Consider the following 7,725-nt stretch of genomic DNA (forward strand, 5'->3'; position numbering starts at 1 on the left):
TTCAAACATCTGGAATGTAACATTTCTTGCATAGCTCAATCTTTCCAGCCAAGCCTACATAATGATCCAGAAGATAATCAGTCAGCTCCAGCCAAGTTTGAATAAAGACAACTCTTTGCAGATCCTAATCTCCAATAATAGTGCTAATGGCCCTTGCATCAATTGTTCTAACAAAATGGTTTCAACAAGAGGACCTCATTGAACAATCTGAAACCAGTATCAATGACCAAGACTTGGACTGGCTGACTTCCTTTAATTAAGTAGTCTGTGGACCTCATGGAAGTTACCCTTTAACTTCCAGCGAGAACTGAACAGCTTGTGCTGTCCACCATCAAGACTATGGCAACAGAAACTTTGGTCCTCATCAAAAATTGCAACCTGCTGGAGCCTTGGAACTTATACCTCCAGACTAACTCACTCTAAGTGCTTCCTCTTAGTGTGGAAGTCTCATTCTGGAAAGACAGATCACCAAAAATCAGTCAACCCTCCTCAGAGGGTATCTTCCATTAGATTCTGATTCTGGACACATGTAAATCCCTAATTTGTAACTTGCCATGCTTGTGCCCTGAACCTTCTTCCTTACTTCTCATTTATTGAGTGCAAAACAACTGGATGCTATGAAACCACTCTCGCGCGTGTGTGTAAGAATAAACAAACCCTTTTATCTTACCTCAAGTGTGCTTTGCAGCTCATTCACAGAGGATTGGAACACTCCAAACCTGAGTGTTGGGAAACTATTAGGGATGCTCAAGCTCTCATGAGTTGTGTAAAAAGTGGATATTGGGTGTGTGCATGGGAAGGGTGAGAGGAGATGTAGGGGGTGGTCATGAAGGATATGAAGTAGGATATGGGAGATAAGGGGGCATGTGGGCGTGAGAGGAAATGAGGGAAATAGAGAGAGTGAGGGTCTGATAGCCTCAGGTCATATATGGAACAGAACAGATGTCCAAGCAACCGAAGGTGGGCCTTTTAATCTGCCTGTCTCAGCATGTCCACCACCATTTCTGGCTCAGACCTGTTTCTGGAGATGGCAGCCCTAGCTCCAGCCCATTCCATCCCTACCATTATAGAAATGGAATGGGTGGGCATTGCTGAACAGGAGGTGGAATCACAATGTTGGGAAATGGCCCAATTTATAATTCCTGGCTCAAGGGTCAAGATGTGGTTATAGAAGTGAGGAACCTCCTGGGGGCAGGAAAGCCGGGATGGCCTTGATTCTCCATCCCTTCAGTTATGTATCCAAGGCATAATTTGAAAGTGAGGACAAGGGTGACACAACCTTAATGAATATTTCTGATGAGGACATCCTGCAACCTTCTGTCAAATAACGATTTCTGAGATAGGGTTTGCAGCCTTTCTGTCTGTTACATTCAATCTCCATGTGTAATCCCACCCCCCCAACCAAAAAATGAAGCATGTTCAATACTTCAGATTTGTATTCTAGGACTTGCGGCACCCCTAACCACTGATTCACATTTGTCATCCCAAGTTTCCATACAAACTGCCATTCTCCAGCTCCCCTCCTTTGTGCCATACAAGCAAAAGAAAACTGCTGACTTTACACACAACCGCACATAGCAGACTGGTGTATGCCACCTTTAAATGAATGTGAACCAGATGCCATGGGATTCCTGTATGTCACTGATTTAATCCTAACAGTAGGACTTTATTGAAAATGGTGTTGTGCTAACGATTATTCAATGCATGCAAATTTACTACAAGCGGGAACCCATCACCAGCTAAGGTAATGCTCAAGGCATCATTGACTTAATTTCTGCATCTCAACTGGCCATTGGGAAATCAAAATTCTGCATTGTCTAATTTGCAAGCGGCATTTCCGTCCTCTTATGCACTCTAGAAAATCCTTCCCACTGGCCAGGACTTTGTAAACTGTTCCCAGCATTGTAACCACTCCTGCTCTCTTTTTGCCATTTACAATGCGACTGTAACCAAAATTCTAAGTGTCAATGGTGAGCATGTGAAACGTGATTAAACAGCAATGATAGTTTTTCATTGGTGAAATGCATCGTTAGCTGGCAATGCTACAGCAACAGGCGGGTTGCAAAATAGCCTTCTGGCCAAAAATGCAGCTTTCAATCACGGCCAAAACATTTCTGCCCAACTCCATCACCATTAACATAAGCCTTGAAACCACAAAGTTTGGAGTATTTTCCAAATTAAATTTCTCTTGAAAATATTTTACAACACATTGATTTCATTTCATTCATGAGTGCATCATTGTTACTTAGTCAGGGAGCAAAATATACTGGCATTGCCTTATGGTTGGCATGCACTCTTGGTTACAGACAGCTAGGGACATTTACTTTATTGTGCAAAAACAACATTGTGGTATTCTGCCAGCCAAAATCTTGATGTGTAGGATTCGGACAGTAGGTCCTCCACCTTTTAACTTGACTGACTGTTTCTACTGCCACATCCCCCAGCACACCAAGCCCTTCTCACTTCACTCCTCCATGTATTGACCCCACCTTCTTTCCTCCTTTGGATTCCTCTTCCACTACTCCATGACTCCGATCCCATGCCACACACTCCCTTTGCACTGACTCACGACTCTTGCTAGTCTTGAGTGTCCGTGCAAACTGCCATTCACCTGACTCCCTACCCTTGTGCTGTAGAATTAAACAAGGAAAACTGCTGAGCTTACACAAAACTGCACAAAGCTGACTGATGCACGTCATCTTTAAACAATCGTGAACCGGGTGCCGCGAGACTTTTATGCTCCACTAATTTTATCACAAGGTAAGGATTTTATTAAAAACTGTTTCACGAATATTCATGGATGCAAATATAATTTAAAAACTATGAACCCACCACAGGCTGCTGTAATGCTGACAACCACAACCGATGCTGACTTTATCTCTGTATCTCTATCTGTCCTCCGGAAATCACACCACATTTCTCACTCTTGTGGGCTTCACATAATTCCCCCACCCCCAAGTTTTTTGTGGTGCCTTTTTGGTTGATTTGTGAAGTAGGCAGCTGGCTATGCTGTGAAGAATTTGCTAATTTGCCATTGAGCTCAATGCACAGCAGTCAGACCAATTATCCAAATTTTGACGCAAATATATTTCGAGGCGAAATGTTGGGGAGCTGGGTCAAGTGGATCCATCCATGTAGTTTGAGACCTGGTAATCCAACATAAATTCAAAGGTTTGGGAGGTCATAACTCTTTATTGGCTTGTACGTGCCGTGACATTTGTAAACCAAGACCTACACTGATGAAACCCGACACAAACAGCACAAACTCCTGCTGATATTCAATAAAATGTTTGTGTGTCAATTGATTTTTTCGCCTCCAATCTGCGATAGAGTTTCGTCACCACCAGAGGGCAAGCTTCACTGAGATCCTTTAAGATGTTCCTCATATGGTGTTAACCCCCTCTGCTAACAGGTAAGCTCAATACTTGCTTTACATCACTAATTTATATTCCATCCTCACCATTATCTCAGCCCTGACAACCATCTAGAACCAGCAGTGATATAGCTTACTTCTTCTTCCAAGTAGCATTTTAGAAAAAAAATACACTTTCTCAATGATTTTTTGATTTGATTAATTATTGTCACATGTATTAACATACAATGAAAAGTATTGTTTTTTGTGCATCTACAGACAGGGCATACTGTTCATAGAGAAGGAAACAGAGTGCAAAATGTAGTGTTACAGTCATAGCTAGGGTGTAGAGAAAGATCAATGCAAGGGGAGTCCGTTCAAAAGTCTGACAGCAGCAGGAAAGAAGCTGTTCTTGAGTGGGTTGGTGCATGACTTCAGACTCTTGTATCTTTTTCCTAATGGAAGAAAGTGGAAGAGAGAATGTCTGGGGTGTGTGGTCCTTAATTATTCTGGCTGCTTTGCTGAGGCAGCGGCAAGCATAGACAGAGACAATAAATGGGAGGCTGGTTTCAATTCCTGGTCCCTAATCTACAACAGTTCTCTAGAATTAACAACCAAGATCCTCAAAATTAGCATTTACCCTCCGATGTCAAACTGGCAATTACAGTAGGTTAAAAGTGACTGCTAAGAGCCACAGAGCTCCATTTCTTTGCAAGCAATGTTTAGGTCGGAATTTCCTCAGGACTTTTCCCAATTTCTAGCTGTAATGTTAGTGAAAGATCGCAAATGGCCATTGTGGATGCCAGTTCTACGGAACCTTCATTGATGTCCTGTCAAGACATCAGGGTAACCTTGTAATCTCTTCTGTTTACTCTCCTCCTCTTACGACTATGTTGGGGTGGTTGTTGAGGTTTCCAGGGCTGATGTGACTTTTTCTTGTTTGAGCCTGGGTCTGCAGTGAGTGTTTGCACATCATTCAACTACTCAGAATGGACTCTGATTTGTTGGAAGTGCTATCGCTCAGGTATTTGTGTTCTCCTATTAACCTCATAATACACTTGTGCCAAAATTTGGAAAATTGATCTGACTACTGCACATTGAACTCAATGGCAAATTAGCAAATTCTTCACAGCGTAGCCAGCAGCCTACCTCACAGACCAACCAAAAAGGCAGCACAAAAAGCTGAGAACAGTTGCCTTAACTCAGTTTGAGGTTTGGCACTGGGAGATGGAGCTGCAACTTTTGAAAATGCCACAGATCAATTTGAAAATTAATTTCAAATAAAAATAATACTGTAACATGTAATTTCTGTCCATTTCCACAGAAATGCTGCAGTAGAAGGTGAAGAAAATAATATTGGATTTTGGGGTTGAGGTCCACATTGCTTCGAGGTTGAATGTTAGTCTAGCTGGGGAGTCAAAAGGTGAAGGCACCCATAGGTTGAGCCAAGTTGTACAACAGGTGGTGGCTGAGCTGTTAAATGTTGTGACGATCACCTCAGGAGTGTCTGACAAAGGTATCAAAAATTACAGTCACCCACCCAGCCAGGTCAGGCAATGTATTCTCTGGGTTTAATTCCACATTCAGAATTCTATTGTAAATAATAGATAAAAATGATCAAAAGGAGTTTTTTTAATAAAGACTTGAGCTAGATAGGAGTTGTTCTTTCAATTCAGTATTTATGGGGAGTGGGTTTGGTTAGGTCCTCTCAAGCTGAGATATGATTGTTTGTTCAAGGCAGGAGTCAAAGACAAATAAGCAATAAAAGTCTGTTGCTGTGGGAGACAGCTTTTTCAGAGTGGGTAGCTGATGAATTTAATAGCTGTGTAACCATGGAAATCCTTTATCCTTTCGTCCCACAGCTCTACATTGATCATTTTTAAAAGCAGCATCTCAGCCTTTTGGCTAAGATGCAAGTGAGATCAAGCCTTGGAGGAGGAGCTATGCCTACTCCAATGAGCTTGGATGGTGTAAATCAAGCCCAAGACATGAGGTGAGAACCCTGTCTTGTCAGCTTGGATCGGGAATGTCTCAACTTGAGACTCTGAATTGGACTTGATTGGATTGAATTGGAATAAAAACAAAGAAAATTGATCAGAAGACTCAAGGACAGAGGGCACCAAAACAGAAACTAAGCAGCAGGAGGAGAAACAGGGCCACTTATTTCCACCTTCAGGCTCTGTGCAAGATGCACAAGCTTTGAGTGATCAGGTTGCTAATGGTCAATCTCTGATGTAGGTAGTTGTAAGAGGAAGCTACCAATAGTCAGATCATGCCTGTTCCCCACGAAATCTAGGACTAGCACAACACACTCAAAACTCCCTGCCAACATGTGAGACAGGGATTGTGCACACTTGGGGAACTATATGGGAATGGATTGCATAGAGATTCATGGCATTAGGTCAAACATGGGCAAGGAAAACTCATGCCGATTGCCACGTATCTCTCATTCCCCCTCGACCACCTCCCCACCCCTCAGCCAAAGAATCAGTGCTCCTCAATGTTGAATACCAGTTAGAGGAAGCACTGAGGCTAGCAATAAACTGAGCTGGCCGAGTGTTAAAGGGCAGAGCTGCTCGATTGGATCTGTGGCATATGGTGGGAGGATTAACAAGAGGGAAAAATATACTCGAACTCAACTTCGCCAACGTACTTGCCACAAATGAATCTGTCCATGAAAATATGGGTAGGAACAACCACTGCACAGTACTCAGTACACTGGCAGATGGAGTATAATGTTAGCAAGTGAGAGGTTATCCACTTTGGCAGAAATAATAGTAGGAGGGATTATTTAAAAGGCGAAAAGCTGCAGCATGCTACGGTGCAGAGGGACCTGGGGGTCCTTGTGCACGAGTCGCAAAAACCCAGTCTGCAGGTGCAGCAGGTGATCAAGAAGGTGAATGGAATGTTGGCCTTTATAGTGAGGGGGATAGAATATAAAAGCAGGGAGGTCTTGCTGCAACTGTACAGGGTACTGGTGAGGCCGCAGCTGGAGTACTGTGTGCAGTTTTAGTCGCCACACTTGCGCAAGGATATATTGGCCTTAGAGGGAGTGCAGAGAAGGTTCACTAGGCTGATACTGGAGATGAGGGGGTTAGCCTATGAAGGGAGACTAAATAGACTGGGTCTGTACTCGTTGGGAGTTTAGAAGGCCGAGGGGGGGATCTTATAGAGACATAAGATAATGAAGGAGATAGATAGGGTAGAGGTAGAGAGATTCTTCCTGCTTAGAAAGGATAGCAGGACTAGAGGGCACAGCCTCAAGATAAGGGGTGGGGGCAGGTTAGATCAGAGTTGAGGAGGAACTTCTTCACTCAAAGGGTGGTACATCTCTGGAATTCTCTGCCCGTTGATATGGTGGAAGCTACCTCGCTGAATATATTTAAGTCACGGGTAGATAGGTTTCTGATAGACAGGGGAATTAAGGGTTATGGGGAGAAAACAGGAAAGTGGAATTGATCCACTTCAGATCAGCCATGATCTTATTGAATAGCGGGGCAGGCTCGAAGGGCTAGATGGCCTACTCCTGCTCCTATTTCTTATGTTCTTATTTTGATTATATTATTATCACATGTATTAGTATACAGTGAAAAATATAGTTTCTTGCACACGATATATATCCATATTGTACATAGAGAAGGAGAGAAGGTGTAGAATGTAGTATTACAGTCATAGCTAGGGTGTAGAGAAAGATCAGTTTAATATATTCAAAAGTCTGATGGCACCAGGGAAGAAGCTATTCTAGTGTCGGTTGACCTCAGACTTCTGTATCTTTTTCCTGACAGAAGAAGGTGGAAGAGGAATGTCTGGGGTGCGTGGGGTCCTTAATTATGCTGGTTGATTTTCTAAGGCAGCAAGAAGTGTAGACAGAGTGAAAGGATGGGAGGCTGGTTTGCGTGATGGGCTGCACTTCATTCACAACCCTTTGTAGTTTCTTGCGGTCTTGGACAGAGCAGGAGCCATAAAAAGCTGTGTTACAGCCAGAAAGGATGCTTTCTATGATGCATCTGTATAAGTTGGTAACTTGGAGATGCTGGCATTGGACTGGGGTAAACAACACTAAGAAGTTTCACAGCACCATGTTAAAATCTAACAGGTTTATTTGGTAGTAAACACCACTAGCTCAGAATGCTGTTCCTTTGTCAGGTGAGTGGAGAGTTCTGATCACAAACAGGGCGTATAAAGACACACAGTTTACAGAATATTGATTAGAATGCAAGTCTTTACAGCTAATCTGCTATTCAAGTTTTAAAGGTGCAGACAATGTGAGTGGCAATAGCATTAAGCATAAGTTAAAGAGATGTGTATTGTCTTAAGACAGGACTGATAGCCAAGTTCCGCACACATGAGGACGGCCTCAACCGGGATCTTGG

Source organism: Carcharhinus amblyrhynchos, chromosome 2, assembly GCF_965287045.1.
Source record: "Carcharhinus amblyrhynchos chromosome 2, sCarAmb.v2.hapA, whole genome shotgun sequence".
NCBI lineage: Eukaryota > Metazoa > Chordata > Chondrichthyes > Carcharhiniformes > Carcharhinidae > Carcharhinus > Carcharhinus amblyrhynchos.